The sequence below is a fragment of the Leopardus geoffroyi genome, chromosome B4, assembly GCF_018350155.1.
Source record: "Leopardus geoffroyi isolate Oge1 chromosome B4, O.geoffroyi_Oge1_pat1.0, whole genome shotgun sequence".
Classification (NCBI taxonomy): domain Eukaryota; kingdom Metazoa; phylum Chordata; class Mammalia; order Carnivora; family Felidae; genus Leopardus; species Leopardus geoffroyi.
Genome location: NC_059341.1, coordinates 34,684,358 through 34,707,429, shown reverse-complemented (window position 1 = coordinate 34,707,429; position 23,072 = coordinate 34,684,358). Strand labels below are relative to the sequence as shown.

General features: G+C 38.6%; 1 pseudogene; it reads left to right on the top strand.

Annotated features, from left to right (window-relative positions):
* Positions 1-715: 715 nt before the first annotated feature.
* Positions 716-888, top strand: LOC123592356 (annotated as a pseudogene).
* Positions 889-23,072: the final 22,184 nt, after the last annotated feature.

The following is a 23,072-nucleotide window of genomic DNA, read 5'->3' as shown; positions in this document are numbered from 1 at the left end:
AAAACCTCAGCTTAATATTACTCAGCAATCAAAAAGAATGAAATCTTGCCATTTGCAACTACATGGATGGAACTAGAGGGTATTATGTTAAGCAAAATTAGTCACTCAGAGAAAGGCAAATATCATATGACTTCACTCATATGAGGACTTTAAGAGACAAAACAGATAAACATAAAGGAAGGGAAGCAAAAATAATATAAAAACAGGGAGGGGAACAAAACATAAGAGACTCTTTAATATGGAGAACAGAGGATTACTGGTGGGGTTGTGGGAGGGGGAATGGGCTAAATGGGTAAGGGGCATTAAGGAATCTACTCCTGAAATCATTGTTGCACTATATGCTAATTAATTTGGATGTAAATTTTAAAAATAAAATTAAAAAAAACACCTCAGCTCAAGTATATTTCCTGCCTGCCTTACAGGGAACCCTGGGCAAATATCTGTCATAGAACTTAAATATCTCACTATAGTTGTCTGGGTTTTTTGTCTGCTTCCCCAACTATACTGAAAGGTCTTTAGTGCAGGAATCAGTTAGTTATCTTAGAATCTCCACACCTAATACAGAGCTTGGTACTTAGGCTTTTGAAAAATGGCTGTTGAATGAATGACTTTGATTGAGTTCTAAGAGGTTTATTAACAGGGCTGCTATACATTCCAGGGCTTTCTTGGTTTACACCTGTTGTCCTGACACAGTTATTAATAATTACCCATTTTCATCACTTCTTGACCTTTTGGCCAAGATCAAGTGTAGTATCTGTTCTTATCAGTTTAATACCTGATATGCCTTCTATCCAAGAACAATATATTAAATGGATTTTTGGAGAAGGGAGATGGAATAGCAGCTTGCCCCATCTACTCTTCACATAAAACAGGTATTGTGATATTTCAGGAACAGTCCACTCCCTCAGGGACAAAAAATAATAATAATAATGTTATTATTATTATTATTATCCTTTTCAATCTCAAAAGTGCACTTATTTGAAAGATAAAATATATGGTTACCCTATTTATAGAATACCCGATTGTCATAGCTGCTCTTAACTTTTGGCAAATGTCTCTGTTTACAAGACATTTCTACCAGAGAAACCAGAAGACAGAGTAGGGTCTGTTACTGGTTCTAGTCAACATTAAATAATTGGAATCATTTTTCTGAAATTATGAGACAGAAATGAGACCCCAGAGTTATGGGAAAGAGAAGGAATTCATGCAGATCCTCACATTGATAAAACTTCTTTCAAAACCAGCAAGCTATAAAATCAGTGTGAAAAATGATTGACACAAATAGAATGGTACAGTGCTAAGAATCTAAGAACCAATAACTATAGGATATTATAGATATGAGGCCTCACAAATTAGGTGGCTACAATAATTCATTATGTAAATAAGGAACTGAGGCCCAGAGATATTATGTTGAATTGACCAGTTATAAAGTTAGTGTAAAAATGGGGCCTAAACATAAGGATAATCAAATATAACAAAGAAAGAAAATACAGAATTCAAAACTACACCCACATATATGTAGTTATTTGATTTTCAGTGAAGGTACCAAAGCAATCCAACGGGGAAACTAAAGTATTTTCAACCAAATGGTGCTGGAACAACTAAATATCCATATGAGAAAAAAAAAAAATTGAACCTTGACCCCCTACCTCACACTATTCACAAAGACTAATTTGAGATGGATTAGAGACTAAAATATAAAAAATAAAACTATAATTATAGCTTCTAGAAAAAAAAAAAACCACGGGAGGATATCTTTATGACTTGAGGGTAGGTAAGTATTTCTTACAGAGGACACAAAAAGCAATAAAAAGTTGATGAATTCAACTTCATCAAAATTTAAAATTTCTACTCTTCGAAAGATATTGTTAAGAATAGAATAAGCAAGCAGGGGGAGCCTGGGTAGCTCAGTCGATTAGCCCTCCGACTTTGGCTCAGGTCATGATCTCACAGTTTATGAGTTCAAGCCCCACAGTGGGCTCTGTGCTGACAGCTCAGAGCCTGGAACCTTCTTCAGATTCTGTGTCTCCCTCTCTCTCTGCCCCTCCCCTGCTCGCGCTCTCTCTCTCTCTCTCAAAAATAAATAAACATTAAAAAATTAAAAAAAAAAAAGAATAGAATAAGCAAGCCACATAGTGAGAAAAGAATTTGCAAAAGATATATCTAATAGATACCTATTAGCTACAAAGGAAAAAACAGTAACTTTTCAGTGCAGAAATAGAGCAGATTTTACCCTAACCAAATGATTAAAGTTAACAGTACCAGTAATGGTACAAATGGATATCATTTACCTCCTGATAGGATGAACTGAGAAGGACCCAACTTTCCTTCTGTGGTATTCCTGCCAAAAAATATATAACCTCAATCTAAACATGAGGAAACATCAAACAAACCCAAAATGAGGGAAATTCTATAAAATACCTAGTCTGTAATCCTAAAAGTGTCAAGGTTATAAAAGGCAAAGAAATACTGAGAAAGTGTTCCAGACTACCAGAGACTAAAGAAACATCATAACTGAATGAAATATGTGATCCCAGATATAATAAAGGGTATTAATGGGATGACTGATAAATTTTGAGTATGGTTAAAGTTTAGGTAATAGTATTATACCAATATTAATTTTCTAAATTTGATCATTGTACTGTTTTTGTGTAAGATAATGTTCTTTCTTTATTTTTTAAAAATGTTTATTTATTTATTTTTAAGAGGGAGAGAGAGAGAGAGAGAGACTAGGAGAGGGGCAGAGAGAGAGAGAGAGAGAGAGAGAGACAGAAAATCCCAAGCAGGCTGCAAGCTGTCAGCACAGAGCCCAACATGGGGCTCAAACTCACCAACTGTGAGAGCATGGTGTTTAACCAACTGAGCCACCCAGGTGCCCCAAGAGAATATTCTTTAAAGAAAAAAAGTAAATGCACGCTGAAGAATTTAGAAGAAAAATCATCATGTCTGCAATTTACTCTCAAACATATCAGAAATTGTTATATCTATCCATCTACCTATACTTGTACACATATTATATGTACACATACATATATACACTGAAAGAGAATAATTGATATAGCAAGTAAGGTAAACTGTTAACATGTGAGGAATATGGGTAAAATGTATACGGGAATTCTCCATGCCATTTTTGTGACATTTTGGAAGTCTGAACTTAATGCAAAATAAAAAATAATATAATATCAATTATAATATACTATAAATAATAAATAATATTATTAAATAATAACATAAATAACAAATTAATATAATATAATATGTAATATATAATATATATGACAAAAGACTTGAATATAAAGAATACCTATGAAACAACAGACAACCCAATTAAAAACTGGACAAAACAGTTGAGGGACACTTCACAAAGAAAGATAAATATATATATATATATATATATATATATATATATATAGAGAGAGAGAGAGAGATAAATACACAGGAAAAGATGCTTAAAATCATTCATCATTAGGGCAATGCAAATTAAAACCACGACACAATACCACTGTACACCCATCAAATTAAAAAGGTTGACAACACTAAATGTTGATGAAGACATGGAGCAACTGGAACTTTCAAATACTGCTAGTGGAGTGTTAAGTGGTATAATTACATTGAGAAAAGTTTTAACAGTTTCTTATAAATCTTACTCTTTTTTAAGTTTATTTATTTACTTTTGAGACAAAGAGAGCAGGGGAGGGACAGAGCAAGAGGGAGGGAGAGAATTTGAATCACAATTCCACGCTTTCAGCAAAGAGCCTGATATAGGACTCTATCAATGAACTGTGAGATCAGGCTTCACATGGTACACATTTTTTTGTGGACATGTGCTTTTATTCCTTTTGGGATTATAAAAGAGGTGTTGTTTAGTTTTATAAGAAACTGTTGAGTGGGGCCTGGGTGGCTCAGTCAGTTTAGTGTCCAACTCTTGATTTCAGCTCAGGTCATGATCTCATGGTTCATGAGATGGAGCCCCGTGTCAGGCTCTGTGCTGACAGCACGGAGCCTGCTTGGGATTCTCTCCTCTCTCTTTCTGCCCTCTCACCCCACTTTTTCACTCTCTCTCTCTCTCTCTCTCAAAATAAATAAACATTAAAAAAATTTTTTTTAAATGTGTACCAGAATGCTCATAGAAGCTTTATTCATAACGGTCCAAACCTGGAAACAACCTGGATATCCATCAACAGGAGAATGAATATAGAAACTGTAGTGTATTGAAACAAATATGTAACAACATAGATGAATCTCAAAAACATCATGCCGAATGAAAGAAGACTTATAGAAACATTACATACAGTCTGAGTCCACTTAGAAAAAGTTCTGGAACAGGCAAAATTTATCTATTTTGAAAAGAAATCAGAATAGCAGTTGCTTCTGGGAAATGTAGACACTAGAATTGACTAGAAAGGCTATGAGGGAACTTTCTGGGATAAAGGTAATATTCTATATTCTTGTTGGAAGTTTGGGTTACGGAGATGTCATCTGCCAAAGTTCATTGGATACAACACTTTAGATTTTTTTATTTCACTATATATAAATGTTACCTCAATAAAAAGAATCATAAACAGCTATTGAGCTCTAGTTATTAATATGCAGGTTGAAGTGTTTAGAGGTTTGGTATACTGATATCTGCAACTTATTTTGAAATGGATCAAAAAATAAGATCAACTGACACATGGTTAGATGGACTGGTAAATAATAAAGCAAATAAAGCAGAATGTTAACTGTAGAGTGTGTGTGTGTGTGTGTGTGTGTGTGTGTGTGCGTGTGTAATAGGTATATACACGTACAATTCTTTCAACTGTTTTTTCCGTATGTTTGAAATTTTTCATAATAAAATATTGGGGGAAAGTTGAGCCCAAAATCCTGGACTCCAATCCCCATTTTGTTCTTTCCATTATATCATAGTTATCAAGCTTTCAGTGTCTAATCATCAGACATTAGCAATCCTTTTTGAAAAGTCAGACCAGACTAACAATAACATAAAGGAGACATGACAAGATATGCCAGGAAAATCCTCCATAAAGCCAAGGAGATTTGTAAGCAATTCAGATCTGAAAAACAGTCCTCCAACTTAATTAAGGCCTAAGAATGCACGAAAAATCTAAGAGAAAACATCCCGAGGAAGGCCTATGTTGCCTTTTGGGGAACTGGCAAGTACAGTATAAATGACGTCACCATAGCTGACATAGAATTTCAAAATATGTTAAAGACTTACATTGCCAAGATGAGGTTTTATTAGGCTTTATGTTTGTATGACTTCTGCCTTCCTTGGACTTCATATCTAATTTCTTAACACTTTCATCAACTTCATTCTTGAGTCAAACTTACATCACGAACAAGACAAGATCACCAGCAAGAAAGGTGCAAGGACATAACTGGTTTACCTGCATAGGAGCAAGGTATTTTGTAACTCCATTCGCTGAGCAAGACTCAAGAGGATGACTAAGAGGAATACCTATGAACAACTGCTGTGTAGTAAACAGGACCACAGTGGAGTGAGCTATCCACAGAAGCTCAGCTTTAAGCAACATTCTGTAACACTGAGTCACAGAATCAGCACACAATCCTGTTTGGCACAAGTAACACAATAATAGAGGACCTCTTTGGCCAGCACTGTAGGACTTCTCCAGAGGTGAAAAGGCTAGGCTACGAATAGCTACCAATATTGATTCAGGCTTCAATAATGGCTGAATCCAAAAACCAAAGGGCAGCCAATCTTGACTTGTTTCTAACCTCAAAACGATGGTCAAGCCTCATTGACCACTCAGACATCTGGATGGTACTTACTGATAGTGTCAACTTTGAATATTAAAGATATACAGAAGTAAACAGGGCCATTTAATACTGGTTTAAGCCTTAATTCGTTTATAAAAATTCAAGTTTACAAAGGACTTTAGTTAGGGATGATTTTTAAAAATATTTTATTGTAAAAATAATACATGCTTATATAAAAGAATTAGAAAAGTGGAAAATTGAGGGGCACCTGGGTGGTTCAGTCTGTTAAGCATCTGATTCTTTTTTTTTTTTTAATTTTTTTTTTCAACGTTTATTTATTTTTGGGACAGAGAGAGACAGAGCATGAACGGGGGAGGGGCAGAGAGAGAGGGAGACACAGAATCGGAAACAGGCTCCAGGCTCTGAGCCATCAGCCCAGAGCCCGACGCGGGGCTCGAACTCACGAACCGCGAGATCGTGACCTGGCTGAAGTCGGACGCTTAACCGACTGCGCCACCCAGGCGCCCCTAGCATCTGATTCTTGATCTCAGCTTAGATCTTGATCTCAGGGTGGTGAGTTCAAGCCCCTTGAACATTGGGCTCTGTGCTGGGTGTGAAGCCTACTTGAAGAAGAAGGAGAAGGAGTGAGGGGAGAGAGGAAGAGAGGAGAGAGAAGGAGAGAGGAGAGAGAAGGAGAGAGGAGAAGAAAATTGAAAAACGAGAGCTATTTTAATTTTTAAGTTTACAAATAATATTTCCCTATTATAAGAGTTAAGAGTTATACTTATTAGGACATATTTGGGAAATAGAAGTGTAGAGAAAAAATTTTAAGTGGTGATTATTTTCATCTAAACAATTAACTGCAACATTTCTTAACATTTCAGCATCTCTTTTTCTCAAATGTTTAATATATGATTGACTTACACAACTCTTTCAAGAACATGTCTGTTATAAGCCTTTTTTTTTTTTTTTTTTTTAAGAAGCAGGGCATAATCAAAATCATTACTAAGAACATTTAAAATACTGGTATTGTTAGTTCTGGTTTCAACATAATACTAACTTCCAAATTCCACCTCCCTAATCAAATAAATTGAATAAAACTGGACTCTACTTCACTCTCTCATGCTAAGAAAATGAATTTGCTGCAACGATGATGACCTCTATTCTGCTGTGCGGCCCCTGTCATTAAGGGAGCAATATGAAGATTTCAGCCCTCTTCACAGAGCAGACATGGTGGTGAGGCCATAGAAGCATCCCCAGTATACTTGAACTTCGCTTGCTCTTCATTGGTACACCTGAGGGGGTGGGTCTGGGTTGTGCTGACTCTGGTGACCTGGGTTGTCTGCAAAGACCTGAGGCAGTGGTAGCAGGCCTCCTAGCCTTTTCCCTCTGGTCCAAGTGTGGAAAAACACAAAGGCTTCTTCCTTTCTCTTCCTAACACAGTTTGGGACTAGTGAGGATTTGCCAAAGGAACATTCCTAAAAATTCAGGGAAGCCAAAAGGAAAATAAACAAGGGAAACTCAAAAATAACAAAGTCAACAGACAGCATACAGGTTCTGAGCTTACAATAGCTAACTCGCTTACATGCCCATTTCCTGTTTTCCAGGGGCCTTTCAGGGTTTGGAGGTGAAACTAGAGTGGGACCCAATCTTCTAGGTATTTTTTGGTGTGTATAGTGTCCTGTGTGAGGAGAATGTCTGTGCACCAAGTTCTGTTTGAGAGATGGTATGATGATGTAATAACAAGAGCTGGCCCTGAAGTCATCCTCCTGGCCCAAGTCTGAATCAGACTTGGATGCTTCTTGGCTGTGTACTCTTCTTGTTTTAACCACTTTATTGAGACATAATTTACATACCATACAATTTGCGTAAAGTGTACAATTAAATGGTTGTATTATAGTCACTGAGTTGTGTAACCATCACCATAATCAATTTCATCACCTCTCTGAGAAGTGTCATATCCATTAGCAGTCACTCCCATTTCCCCCAAACCTATCCCCTCACCCACCTACCCCTACCCTAAGCAACCACTCATCTTTCTGCCTCTACAGTTTTGTCTATTCTGCCAGTTGTGTACTCTTGAAAGCAGTATTTAACCTCTTTGACCCCTAATTTCTTCTTCTGTAAAATGGAATTTCATAGCTGCAGGACATAGGAGGCATTTAAAAGTGTTCTTTCCAGGGCACCTGGGTGGCTCAGTCAGTTAAGTGTGCGACTTCAGCTCAGGTCATGATCTCACGGTTCACAGGTTTGAAACCCACTCAGGCTCTGTGCTGACAGCTCAGAGCTGGAGCCTGCTTTAGATTCTGTCTCCCTCTCTCACACTATGTATTTCTCTCTCTCTCTCTCTCTCTCTCTCTCTCTGTCTCTGTCTCAAAAATAAATAAACATTAAAAAAAATGTTCTTTCCTCCCCTTAAGATACTTGAGATACTCCTCATGGGCCTGGAGGAATTTGAAGCCCAGAGGAGTTAAATTACTTGCCCCAGTTACACAGCAGGTAGGTAAGTGGTGGAGCCATGTTTCGACCCAGGCAAGCTGCTCCAGAGCCTGCACACTGGATGGGGTCACACTGTACCTCTCCAGTACAAACCACCCTGTGCCTGCCACTCATCGTCCACCATGGTCACCGACAGAAAGTCTGTTGCAGCTCAAAGAATTTGTCCATTTCAGAACCATTCTTTTTTTTTTTTTTTTTTTTTAAGAGAGAGAGCATGAGTGGGGGAGAAGGGCAGAGAGGGAGAGAAAGAGAGAGATCCCAAGCAGGCTCCACACTCAGTGCAGAGCCCAACTCAGGGCTCGATCCCACGACCCTGGGATTATCACCTGAACCAAAGTCAAGGGTCAGATTCTCAACTGACTGAGCCACCCAGGCGCCCCTCAGAGCTATTCTTTAATAAAACATTTCTATTCCACAGCAATAGCCTAGATCACCCGGAAAACATTTGTTTCTAGACTATACAGTGTATGAGTCTGAGTGATTCGGGGAACTCAGAGGGCAGTCTATGAATTCAAATCAGGGAGATATGAAGGTATTTGTTTCTATAACATATCACTAAGCACAAAACCACTCTAGGATGGGAAGATCCTATTATTTCCAAATAGTGTGCAACTGTGCTGAACTGGCAGTAAACTTTGACCCTCAGTGAATGCCTTTATTATTGCTTACTAGACTGATTTCATACCCTCTACTTGTCCTAGTACTGACAACCCTTTATAGTTCATTTAAATTATGTATGTCTTCTCTTGATTTTCCAAGCTGTATGAGGACAGTGTCCATAACAGATCTATGTCTGTGTTTCTTAAATTAGTACAGTTCCTAGCACATAATAGATGCTTATGTTTTTTTTTTTTTAATTTTTTTTCAACGTTTATTTATTTTTGGGACAGAGAGAGACAGAGCATGAACGGGGGAGGGGCAGAGAGAGGGGGAGACACAGAATCCGAAACAGGCTCCAGGCTCCGAGCCATCAGCCCAGAGCCTGACGCGGGGCTCGAACTCACGGACCGCGAGATCGTGACCTGGCTGAAGTCGGACGCTCAACCGACTGCCCCACCCAGGCGCCCCGATGCTTATGTTTTTTTGAGGAGACTTAATTGAATTAAAGTGAACTGAATCAAATTTCCCTAGGCCTCATGGACTTAATCATTTATTCCTGAAAGATATCTCCAAATTCTTAACATAACTTCAGTTCTCTTCATATCTTGGCAGAGGCAAATTCCTAAAGTCTACTACCATAATTCTCTCCTGCTTGATGGTTGTTCTCTGGGGACCAGAAAGTCAGGTTTCAGCATGTGGTTTTGAGTCTTGTAGGAACAGAAAATCAGTTGAAATGAAAATTTAGGCTTCCCTTTTAGATCTGGCCTTAGTAAGAAATACAGAGTAAAGCAGGAAGAAAAAGGGAGTCTCCTGCACATTGTGAGGAAAGAGAGGGAGCACCCCTTCCTTCACTGTGCCCAGTTCCTAAGTTTATTGACCACAAAGTCTTGTGTGTGAACTCTGGCTGCTTGTCCTGGGCAGTTGGTCTCCCAGCCATGCTTTTACATCCTCTAGAACATGACTGCTCAGAATTGGTCCAAGAAAGCCAAATATTCATGACTATTTCCTATTTTCTTTTCCTCACCAATGACATGTGCCCAACTTGTAAGTAGACTTTCCTTTAGTTTCTAGCATCTTCCTGACTTGATTTTATGCAACAGACCAAGGAAGTTCTATTTCAATTGCTTTCTGTTAGACCAAACATCAAGTCTACCTTCCTTTGGCATACTTATTATTCTAGGTTTATGAGTACTGCATGTGCATGTGGGTGGGAGGGTGTACATTCCCTACATATTAGGAATTTACTAATGTAAAGTAATTTATTCTTAGAATTGTCTAAACCGTGTAATTTTTCTTTGCTCCTTCATAAAAGAGGATTGATCCCTTATGGCCTGTTGTTTCATTTTGATTACCTATTTTACTCTTTCAGATATAACTGAGATACAAAAACAATAATATGCAAAGTATATGTACAAAAAGCTTGTAATAGCCTAATAAACACCCTCAGTCTAAAATAGCAAAACTGTTCCTAGATCTAGTCCAAAAGTCTCAAAAATATTGGGTTTCTGATGGGTAACTGGGGGTGACCAGAATAGTTGGATTTGAGAGATACCAGCACTTTCCTTTCCTCTACAAACAGACAGACAGACAAACAAACAATTTTCAGATACTTCTGAGTGTAAAGAAGCCGGCAATTCTACAGTGAGAAACCCATTTTGAAGGTTAAGCATTGTCCTTTCAAGGAGCTACACTTTTAAAATGGAAATGAAGGGATAATATAAGAAGTTGCTACTATCATGGTATAAATTGCCTTGTAATATAGTGTTTCTCTCACCCAGGGTGGAAATAGAACAATATGAGGATATTGTGGGCTTGGAGGATGGGGAAGAGTGTTTAAAAGAAAGTAGAACAGTGAGGGGCACCTGGGTGGCTCAGTCAGTTAAGTATCTGACTTCAGTTCAGGTCATGATCTCACAGTTTGTGAGGTCGAGTCTCACATCCAGCTCTACGCTGGCAGCTCAGAGCCTGGAGCCTGTTTCAGATTTTGTGTCTCCCTCTCTCTCTGCCCCTCCCATGCTCACACTATGTATCTCTCTCTCTCTCTCTCTCTCTCAAAAATAAAACATTAAAAAAAAAAAAAAAAGAACAATGAGATGTGCCAGAAATACACGTATCTACTTTGAAAGTTTGCCTCAGATCCACTCTGTTTGTAAATAGAAGGAATCCAGTCTGAAAAGAAAATAATATCTAACAGATGCTTTTACAAATCTCTATTCTCTCATTTTAATTAATTCATTTTACCTGGGTTTTTTTTGGGGGGTTTTTTGGTTTTTTTTTTAAGTAGGCTTCATGCCAGTGTGGACACCAACGTAGTGCTTGGAACTCATGACTCTGAGATCAAGACTTGGGCTGAGACCAAGAGTTGGACACTTTCTTTTTGCTTTTTTAAATGTTTGTTCATTTATTTTGAGAGAGAAAAAGAGAAAGGGAGACAGCATGAGCAGGGGAGGGGCAGAGAGAGGGGAGAGAATCCTAAGCAGGCTCTCCACCGTGGGCATAGAGCCCCACGCAGGGCTTGATCCCAGGAGCCATGAGATCATAACCTGAGCCAACATCAAGAGTCAGACGCTCAACTGACTGAGCCACCCAGGCACCTCTAGAGTCAGATGTGTTAGTGAATTCATATTAAAGAGGGATCTTTTGTTAAGGAATCAATGTAGTATCTGAAAAATTCAGTATGATTTTCAGAATGTTCCTTTGAGTAATATTTTGACAATACATATACACATAATTTCATCTGGATATATACATTTCCAAAATATAATGAATGGAATATTTCTAGAATGTTTAAAGAGCAAATAACCAAGAAAAACAATTTGAATATGTATTGTTTAAATCAATTAAAGTTAACAGAGCAACAATTAAAGTCCTTCACCCTAACCTAACTACATTTCTATTATTTTTCAGCCTCTGCTAATCTTAGGACCAACACACAGAAAACAACTTTCTGGAGTCTATAGGAAGGGAAACCTTTAAATGGAATATAGTCCAATCCTCTCATTTTGCACATGAGGAAGCCAAGATTCAAAAAGTGAGCTGATTTGCCAAAGGTCCCTTGCTTAGTTAATAACTAATGGAGAACTAGTACTCATTCCTAATTCCCAGTTCTTGGACTTTCCTAAAATACCCTGTTGCCTTATGAACAAAATACTAATTTTCTGTTTTTATAAATACATCTTCCAGCTTATTTAAAATTATTTACCAGGGCACCTGGGTGGCTCAGTCAGTTAAGCATCCAGCTCTTGGTTTTGGCTCAGATAATGATTTCACGGTTCCTGTGTTTAAGCTCTGCGTCAGGTTTCTCTGTTGTCAGCAAGGAGCCTGCTTCAGATCCTCTGTATCCACCCCCCTCAAAAATAAAATTAAAAATTTTTTTAAATTAAAAAAATTAAAAAACAATTAAAAAAAATTAAATCGTTTACCATCTCAGGCAAGGCTGAGCATTTGGAATCGCTGTATTTCCATCCCTTCCTTTGACAGATATTGCAAATTGTCTCCCAACATTCATTCTTTCCTTCTTCCCTTAAAATGAAACCCCTGATTTTTAGCTGGACCCAGGAATACTCAGAATAAAGAGGTTATTCCCATCCTTCCTTGTAGCTGGGTATGGCCACATGATTCATTTCTGGCCAATTGGGTGTAAGCCAAGGAGGGAGCATAATCATTTTCACCCCTTCTCCTTCCTGCTGATTGGAACACAGAGGTATGGCTGTGGGGATCATGAGATAGAAACTGTGTGCTGAGGATGATAGAGTCCATAGAAAAAACCTGAGTCCCTGATGACTGTAAAGCCTCTGTATCTAGCTTCCTTTGGACTATCTTCCTTTTTGAGAAATACACCTTATGTTGTTTAAGTAATTGTTGTTGTTGTTGTTGTTGTTACCTGCAGCCAAATTCTCCTGAATCTAACTGTCACAGATGCGCCATCACGCCAACTCACATCTCTGCTCACAAAGGCCCTGTTTCCTGCTCTGTGCCTAAGTTCTATATCTTGGCTAAGAAGTCCCTCTCTGCCGGGATACTTGAGCCCTGCCTCTCTTGATTTCTAATCCTCTCTACCTCTATTACAGACTAGCACATTGTCGGGCTGGTTATTCTCTAACACCTTCCCCCCGCCATTCATCTTCTGACTCTTCTCCAGCCTGTTTATTGATCCAACAGGCTGAGTTCTACAGACTTTATCATTTGAGCTTCCACCCCTGAGAAGTACCACCAAGGACCAGAAGCAGAGAGATATGGGAACATTTCTTACTCTGCCCTTTCCCTGCTGTGGTACCTTAGCTCTGGCCATGTTTTTGTTTTTTTTTTTTTTTTTTTTTAATTTTTTTTTTTTCAACGTTTATTTATTTTTGGGACAGAGAGAGACAGAGCATGAATGGAGGAAGGGCAGAGAGAGAGGGAGACACAGAATCGGAAACAGGCTCCAGGCTCTGAGCCATCAGCCCAGAGCCTGACGCGGGGCTCGAACTCACGGACCGCGAGATTGTGACCTGGCTGAAGTCGGACGCTTAACCGACTGCGCCACCCAGGCGCCCCAACTCTGGCCATGTTTTTCTATGACTATCACTCTGACAAGAGGTTCCTCCTCCTGACTCTGTTTCTCTCTGGGGCCTCATTGACACTGTTGCCACCCCTTGCCCTTTCAGGCTACAGATGGTGATGGCCGCCTGCCACTGCTCATTCCTGAATGCCTCAGCATCCCCTGTTCATCCCCCTCAGCTTGTCTACTCCTCTGAAAAAGTTTTTCACTTCCTGAAGAATTTCATTCTGAATTCCATCTGAAGGTACCTCTGCAACCTGCAGCAATCAAGACTAATAAAATTACAGTATGATCGTTTGCTCACTTCTCTCCTCTCCTTGACTGGAAGTTTCCTGAAGGTAGGGAGCTTCATCTCTCTTTTCACAGCTTATAGTATCATAACATGATTTTTGGCACATGAAGAATGTGGGGTACCTGGGTGGCTCAGTCAGTTAAGCATCAACTTTGGCTCAGGTCATGATCTTGCAGCTTGTGAGTTCGAGCCCCGCATCAGGCTCTGTGCTGACAGCTCAGAGCCTGCAGCCTGCTTCAGATTCTGTGTATCCCTCTCTTTCTGCCTCTCCCTGGCTCTCTTTCTCTTTCTCAAAAATAAATAAACATTATTTAAAAATATTTCTTTTAAAAATAATAAAGTATCTCCCTTCAGTGTACTTTTATTTAGACCTAAAAAAAATTATTTTATTTTAGGGTCACCTCAGTGGTTCAGTCAGCTAAGCGTCTGACTCTTGATTTCGGCTCAGGTCATGATCTCACAGTTCATGGGTTTGAGCCCCACATCGGGCTCTTTACTGACACTGCAGAACCTGCTTGGTATTCTCTCTCTCTCCCTCTCTCTCTTTGTCCCTACCCCACTCATGTCATCTGTCTCTTTCCCTCAAAATAAATAAATTAATTTTTTAAAAAGATTTTATTTTATTTTATTTTTAAAAGTTTATTTATTTTGAGAGAGAGACAGAGAGAGAGAGCGCGCGTGCACATGCACAGGCAGGGGAGAGGCAAAGACAGAGGGAGAAAGAGAATCCCAAGCAGGCTCCATGCTATCAGCATAGAAAAGCCCAATGTGGGGCTCCATCTCACAAACTATGGGATCATGACCTGAGCGAAAATCAAGATGCTTGACCGACTGAACCACCCAGGTGCTCCCAAAAAGATTTTATTTTTAAATAATCTCTACACCCAATGTGGGGCTCAAACTAACAACTCCAAGATCAAGAGTCACACATTCTACTGACTGAGCCAGCAACTAATTTAGACCTTGAATTTTAGGTATTTTATTTGGAGTAAATTATGTCTTCCTTTCACAATTAGATCCCTTTCCTGAGGCAAACAATGTTTGCAATACAATTTGAATAAAATCTCTCTATATGAAATCAATGTTCAGCCAGATCTTTAAATTTAGTTACCACTGATTTAATATACTTTTTAATTTCTTGTTTTTTCAATATATGAAGTCTATTGTCAAATTGGTTTCCATACAACATCCAGTGCTCATCCCAAAAGGTGCCCTCCTCAATACCGTACTTTTTAATTTCTTAAGAACATGGAAGTCTTTGCAGTTTCTTTCTTTCTTTCTTTCTTTCTTTCTTTCTTTCTTTCTTTCTTTCTTTCTTTCTCTTTCTTTCTTTCTTTCATAGGCTCTATGCCCAACATGGGGCTTGAACTCATGACCCAGAGATCAAGAGTTGCATGCTCTACAGATTAAGCTAGTCAGATACCCCTGTAGTTTCTTGATTAAGATAAAATTTGGAAGTTTCAAAACATTATAGGCTCAAAGGACTTCCAAGATACTAAAACTTTTTATTAAAAAAGAAAAAATGCATCTGAGTTGTTCTTAGCAAAAGTCCTCAGGAGTTTGGTGTGTAGAAGAGCTAGAGCAGCCCTCGAGCCTATGTCACTAGAGGAAGCAGGCAGAACAGGCTGTTGGGGAATGCTATCCTCTTCCTAGAGGTGTTGGAACCTGGATTAGAACCTGATTTATTCACTTTCTCTGGTTTAAAATGTAAAAGGTATCTTTGACTCATCCATTTCCTTTAGACTAGATAGCCAAGCCAGCTTTCTGATTTTTATCTTTGAAACTTCTCTTCAACCATTGCTCTGCCCTCTCACTGCTGCAAAGCTAATCTTGGTCCCTATTACCTCTGTTCTGCCTTTTGCAACTATCCTAAAATAGCTGCACTGATTCCAATGCTTCTCTCATAAGTCCTTCCTGGCCCTAGGCAACCTACCCAAGCTGTTTCTCAATCCTCTCTAACAAACACTCTCCACCAGAGAGCCTGGTCTAGTCCACCTCACAAGCATGCTTGCTCAATCCTGTTTCTGCCTGTCCCTTTGTTTATGTTGTTCCCCATATCTTAAATGCCTTTCTGCCTCTCCTCTGGCTATCCAAAATCTCACCCAAAGTTCAAGTTCAGCTTAGATTTCATTTTCCTTCCAGCAGCTCTAAATCGCAATAAATGCTCCTTTTCCAGTCATCCCATAGCACTTAGTTACAAAATCAAAGAGTTAGGAGGAAACTTAGTAATAAAAAAATCAAATATCATTTTACCAAATGAGAAAACAGAGTCAAGGAGATAATGAAGTGACCTATCCAGGGTTATATAGCTATTAAATGACAGAGGGGGGGAAACAACCAAGACCCCCAATCTTATTTTAGTGCTATGGCATTTCTCTTCCACTTGTCTTTATATCTAATAGGAATTTGCTTGTATTATTCACATTTGTTTTGTGGAACAAAGTTGTATCTCCCTACAAAGATTGAAAGTCTCTCTTTTTTTAATTTTTAAAAATGTTTATTTATTTATTTATTTAATTTATAAAAATGTTTATTTATTTATATAAATTTTATTTATTTATTTATTTAAAATCTTTATTATTTATTTACTTTTTACTTTTTACTTTTTATTTTTAATTATTTTTAATTATTTTTAATTTTTTAATTTTTAAAAATGTTTATTTATTTATTTATTTATTTATTTATTTATTTATTTAGAGAGTGGGAAGCAGAGGGGCAGAGAAGGAGAGCCAGAATCCCAAGCAGGCTCCATGCCACCAGTGCACTCACGAACTGTGAGATCATGACCTGAGCCAAGGTCAAGAGTCAGACACTTAACTGACTGTGCCACTCAGGCACCATGAAAGTCTCTCTTAAGATTAGAAACCATGTCTTTTACTTCTTGATATTCCCACAGCAAATAATGGGCACTCAGAAAAAATCTTTGTAGTACTGAAATTCAAAATTTTAAAGTCTTTCGACAGATCTGTTGTGCACATGGTGAGCACATAATAGATACTTCGAAAATACCAGTTGATTGACTAGCTGAGTGAAAGATGAACATATACTCTCATTCCTTCATTCATTCAGTTATGAAGATATTATGTATCAAGCACCATCTAGCTGCTAGTACACAGATTATAACATGCATGAGGGGTATGCAGTGTGTCAGGCAAGATGAATATGTATACATCATGACCATAAAATAAAATAAGAACCTACTAGAGGTGTGCACAGGGTGGGGGGGGGGGATAGGTATTGCAGGGGTGTGAGGAGGGAAACACAAAGACTTATCTTTTGAGTTAAGTTTTGGAGGAATAAAATCTAACTAAGTATAGAAAAAGAAGAGGAATTCCTAGAATCAGGGTCAGCAGACACACAGAGGCAGGCAAGTGTGCACTGTCAAGGGACAGTGAAGAAGAGAAGAACTCTTGGAGAAGGTGAGTTTAGACAGGTGGATGGCATCAGCTTGTAAAGAACCTTTCGAGCAGGACTAAAGAGCTTGGACTTTATCCTGAAGGCAATGGGAGTCAGGAAACTTTTTTTTGAAGTTTTATTTATTTAAAAATTTTTTAAATCTTTATTTGTTTTTGAGAGAGAGATAGCATGTGAGCAGGGGAGGAGCAGAGAGAGAGGGAGACACAGAATCTAAAGCAGGCTCTAGGCTCTGAACTGTCAGCACAGAGACTGACTTGGGGCTCAAACTCACGAACTGTGAGATCATGACATGAGCTGAAGTCACACACTTAACCGAGTGAGCCACCCAGGTGTCCCTTATTATTTAAATTTTTAAAAATAAAAAAAATTATTTAAAATGTATTTAAAAATGTATTTAAAAATGTATTTATTTAAAAAATAAAAAAATTAAAAATAAACATTTTTTCTTTTTTTGAGAGAGAGAGAGAGAGAGAGAGAGAGAGAACATGAGCAGGGGAGGAGCAGAGAAAGAAGGAGACACAGAATCCGAAGCCACCCAGATGCCCCAAAAGATTTTATTTTTAAGTGATCGCTACGCCCAACATGGGGCTCCAACTCACAATCCCAAGATCAATCTCACACTCTGCTGAGTGAGCCAGTTATTTTTAAGAAGCATTTACTGTATATCAGGAATACTTCACTCACTCAGTCCTCACCATAAAACTTGAGGGATAGAGAAATTAAGAAATTAGTCCAAGAAGAGAAAAATCGCGAATAGTGGATCTGGGACCATGTATTATTACTTTAAAAAAAAAAACAGCTTTATTAAGAAAATTTACATATCATATATTAATTTTAAATGGAACAAAATACATTTATTTATTTAAAAATCACAGAACACTCCAGTTCCCAGGGGAAAAAAATCACTGTTGACATTTTGATATTCATCCCCCTTCTGTGAATGTGACCTTCTGTCACTGAGATGTCCCCTTCCCAGGCCTCAGAGAAAGGAACAGTATCAGATCCATGCCGTGAAGACAGCGAGAAGGATGGACTCAGAAACACAGAGGGGGCTAGCACAGGAGTAGGGGGAAGGAGGAACAGAAGATGTGACCATAATTTAAGGACAAGAAAAGAGAAGTCAGGGAGGTGATCTCTGAAGCCTCTCTTTTCTCAACAATAGTTGAGGGTGTCTGCTGACAATGAGATGGAGAGCCAGACCAGGCTTGGATTAGGGTCATGAGGCGATGTGGGAATAGGTTAGAACAGTTGTTATACGACTAGGAAAGGTTTGCTAACTTGGGACTCAGGAAAGGATCCTAAGCATCCTCAGGACCCAGATGAGACAGAAAATCATAACTGTTTTTGGCAAAGCCAATTAGCACATGTGACATAATTTTTTTTCCTCCAGCAACAATACAACATAATCTCATTAGCTTCTTCCTCCAGGTCCTATTTTAAAATGCTTTTCTATAAGTACAGCGTAGGGAATATAGTCAATGATATTGTAATAACTTTGCATGATTACAGATGGTAGCCCTAGTTACTGTGGTGAGCATTTTGTAATGTATAAAATGTTAAATCACTATGTTGTACACTTGAAACTAATACAATATTGTATGTGAACTATACTTCAATTAAGAATTTTAAAAATTGCTTTTCTGAAACTTCTTTACCTTCTCTACATGATACTAACATGTGGCACCTTTATTTTGACAGCAGGAAAAGGCCTGTTTAATGAGGCTTGAGGAGGTTGTCTTCTAGTAGGTAATTGTGAAATTGTGTAATCAGTTTCCAAATATCGATGATCGAAAAATAGTTGGAGAAGCCCTTGACCTCAGCATTTATTCCAAAATTTGGAGGTTTCAGTTGTCCATTAGCTCAATATGAACCAACAAGGTGATGAGCTGCAGAAAAGCTAATGCCATGTTGGTTGTTATCATATCAATACACTTACCAGATCAGGGAAAGCAACACTATTGTACATGCATTGGTGAAATCACTTCTGTATTTGTTTATTTGTTTGGTTATGTGCAATTCCAAGAAGAACCTTGGCAAAGAGTTTTTACAGGACTTTAAGAAGTCTTAAATCTACATTATGTGAGGAAGGAGTAAGGAAAGTCCTCTGCCCTTCGCTCTTTGTACGTACCCTCGGGGGAGCCACACCAAAGTCTTGTACACATGTTGATGGTTCCCTCAACTGTATCTCTACCAAGACCTCTCTGCTGGTCTTATGTATCCAGCTGCCTGCTGGCTGTCGACCCTTGAATGCCCACAGTGCCTCAAGGTCACTATGTATAAACCTGCTTGCATCCATATCTCTCAGAAATGACATTCATAATTTCAGGCAGTGATGTCATCATTGGCTCAGCCACTGAAGTCATCTAGGACACCTATTTCTTAAGCCACACACAGCAGTCAGCAAAGCCTACAGATTCTAACTCTGCAGTACTATCCCTGCTTTCCTTGTTCTCCATTTCTTCTGCTACTGCCTTCAGTTAGGATCTCACAGCGTTTTGGCCTGAATCACTGAATTCTGCATTTGTGACTTCAGTCTGTTTTCTACCTATTCTTTTTGACTTCAATCTCTCTTTGCTCCCTTTGCTGCTTCAAGGCATAACTTGCCAATTTTCTAAAAATAAAAACCCACTTATGTTATTCTCTTACTTACGATCTTTTAGTAGCTTCTCCAAATATTTTAGCATAAAGCTTTCACTCTGAATGTAGCACTAACGGCCCAGGTTATGTTTCTACCCTCTTAGCACAACCAACCAAAATGCTCCACTCCAGCCACTCTGAGCCACTATGGCTCTTTGCTTCCCCTCCTCTATCCAGCTGTCACTCTATCCTTCAAGCTCCACCCAAGTAGCTCCTTGTCCAGGAAGAATTCTCTGGAGTCCCACTTCAGTTTGGATATCCTTCTCGTGTGCTCCATACCACATTGTGCCTACACTTAAGACCGTAATACTTGATTTATTTGTTTGCCTTCCTCTCTAGACTTTAACTGCCAAAGTGCACGGACCCTGGTTTATTGAACTTCATAAATCTAAACCTGAAGCCAAATACCACGCATGGCAAGGAAAAGGCCCTCAGTAAGTGATTTTTGTTTTTGTTTGGTTTTACTTTACTACACTGGAGCACTGCTCTAGGTGCTAGGAATACAATAATGAACAACCCAGGTCTGAGCCCTACTCTAAATAACTGAACAAATAAATACTAACTAAATGAACTAAATGACTTATTTGGAGAAAGGAGAAATCTAAGAGTGACAATGACTAGCTTTCTATTAGGTACAAGAGAGACTAATGTATTTTTATCTTGCTCTTAAATTAAGAATCCTTGAGTAAAATCTACAGAGAGGTAGATTTCATTTCTTTGGGTAATTAGAAATGATAAAAACTGGACCGGTCTGGCTGATGATGTAGTGACTCCCCATCCCCGTAAGTGGAAAGTGATCAGGTAAAGGCTGACAGCACTCCTCAGTGGGTGGGTGGTAAGCTAACCCAGAGCACCTTTAAGGCATGTCTGGAGCATGAAACCATGATGCACTTCTAACTTGTGTTCCTTCCACTGCTCCATCTTGCCTTTGCATGGTGGCAGTCATAATCTCACCAACACTTTAAGTTCAATGATTTAATGTATTCCATTTTTACTTTCCACTTTATTTTTCTCATAGCCTATCCTTATTATGCATAAGCATATCCAGAAGCTCATTTGTACTCTTTACACCCATACCCAGCTTATCTGCTTCTGTTCTTGGCTCCTCAGTAATGGCGGGGAGGAGTCTTTATTTCAGATGATAATGCGGGAAGACCTGAAAGAACATGGCTGGATTATTTCATATCCCATTTGGGTGGACAGGGTTGCTAGCAGCTGGGAATTATTCTTTTATATCAAACAGAGTCAACTGGATTGTAAAGCCAATGGGGAAGAAAGTAATCTTGTATCCTATAGTATTACGTTTATAGCTCCCATAGTTACCTATAGGGAGCACAAAAAAGAGCAGCTGCTAGCTCAGTACTTCAGTGACTAACCTGCAGACTGAGGCTTACTTAACACCAATGGCCAGGTACAAGGGGCAGCGTCAAGCGAACAGTTGTTGCAAGGTTTCTTTCTATTTGTTAGAATCAAAGAACTCTTATGCATGAAGGAAATAGAATGAGAGACGTGGAGATTCTGTGTCCAAGTCCTTGCTCTTCCCCATGGAAAAGAAAGAGCAAGAGATGCTCAATCTTAGCACAGGCCTTTTTCACTTGCCTCATCACTGGGCTTCAATCCACACTTAGGGGAAATAATAATGTTTTTCACTTATATGATCTTTCACTCTTCCACCACTGCTGGCCATCATTAACCATCCCACCAGTACTCCCCTATTAGCTGTGGATGGTTCTTTCACCTCCATTGTTGGCCACAGTGAGAATTGCCAACAAGAAATATCATTCTTTGTCATGTGTTATGGGTTTTGAGGTACAGACAGACACTTGTACCCCTGAAAATGGATTGATGACATCAATTTATTTTTCACAATTCACCATCCAGCCTTTAGTTAAAAGCTTGGTTGGGGCACCTGGGTGGCTCAGGTGGTTAAGTGTCCAATTTTGGCTCAGTTCATGATCTCAAGGTTTGTGAGTTCGAGCCCCACAGCAGGCTCTGCAATGTCAGTGCCTGGAGGAATGAAATTAGAAAACAATATTAATTTCACAGTTTTATTCATGAAAAGTAGAAACTTTGGGGGGAGGTTGATAAAAGAATGAGGTAAGCTTAAACAAGGGAATAATGTGATCTTATATTGTAATAAAATGAATAGTATTTACTGTAGTTATTGAAAGTTACTCTAGACTATTAAAAATGTTTGCTCTTTATTCTAAGTTCAAAAATGAAGATAATAAGCAAAGAAAGTTAATTTCAATGTTATGCTTTTATTTATCTATTTTGAAAGTATATTTATTTAAGTAATTTCTATACCCAACATGGGACTTGAACTCACAACTCCAAGATTAAGAGTCACATACTCTTCTGACTGAGGCAGCCAGGCACCCCTTCGTGTTCTGCTTTTAAAAATATACTCTTATTGGGGCATCTGGCTGGCTCAGTTGGTACAGCATGCAACTCTTGATCTTGAGGTTATAAGTTCAAGCCTCATGATGGATGTAGAGATTACTTAAAAATAAAAATTTAAAAATATACACATATACTCATGTCAAGAAATCAAGAGCTTACTTTTTTTTTAATTTTTAAAGATGTTTTTTATTTGTTTTTGAGAGAGAGAGAGAGAGAGAGAGAAAGCAGGGGAGGGGCAGAGAGAGAGGGAAATACAGAATGTGAAGCAGGCTCCAGGCTCTGAGTTGACAGCACAGAGCCTGATGTAGGCTTCAACCCATGGACCATCAGATCATGACCCAAGCCTAAGTCAGACGCTTAACTGACTGAGCCACCTAGGAAACCCAAAAACATACATGGTTTTTACAGTGATGGCACCTGAAACACATTTCATCCTTTTACTTTCTATTTTCTTATTAAAGGTGATAGGTACTTGGGGTGCCTGGCATTCTTAGTCGGTAGAGCATGTGACTCTTGACCTCAGGGTTGTAAGTTCAAGCCCCACATTGAGCCCCACATTGGGTGTAGAGATTACCTAAAAAAATAAAATCTTAAAAAAAAATGGTGATAGGTACTCAAAAAATGCTGTATGAATTAAATTAATCGGTTAAGCCATACTCTACCAGAGGGAGATTTCATTACTGTTATGGAACACCTCTCAGTTTATTTAATTTTCTGAGCTCAACTTTGCAGACTTAATTGATATTTAACAATCAAATCAATGAAACAATAAAATAGATACTTGGTGCTTAATTAGATATCCCAGAGAGGACATAGCTCCCACCTTCAAAAAGATTATGTTTGTTCAAATGTAAAATATATTATTTATTTATTTTTATTAAATTTTTTTAAATGCTTATTTATTTTTTTGAGAGAGAGAGAGACACGTAGAGACAGTATGTGAGTGGGGGAGGGGCAGAGAGAGGGAGA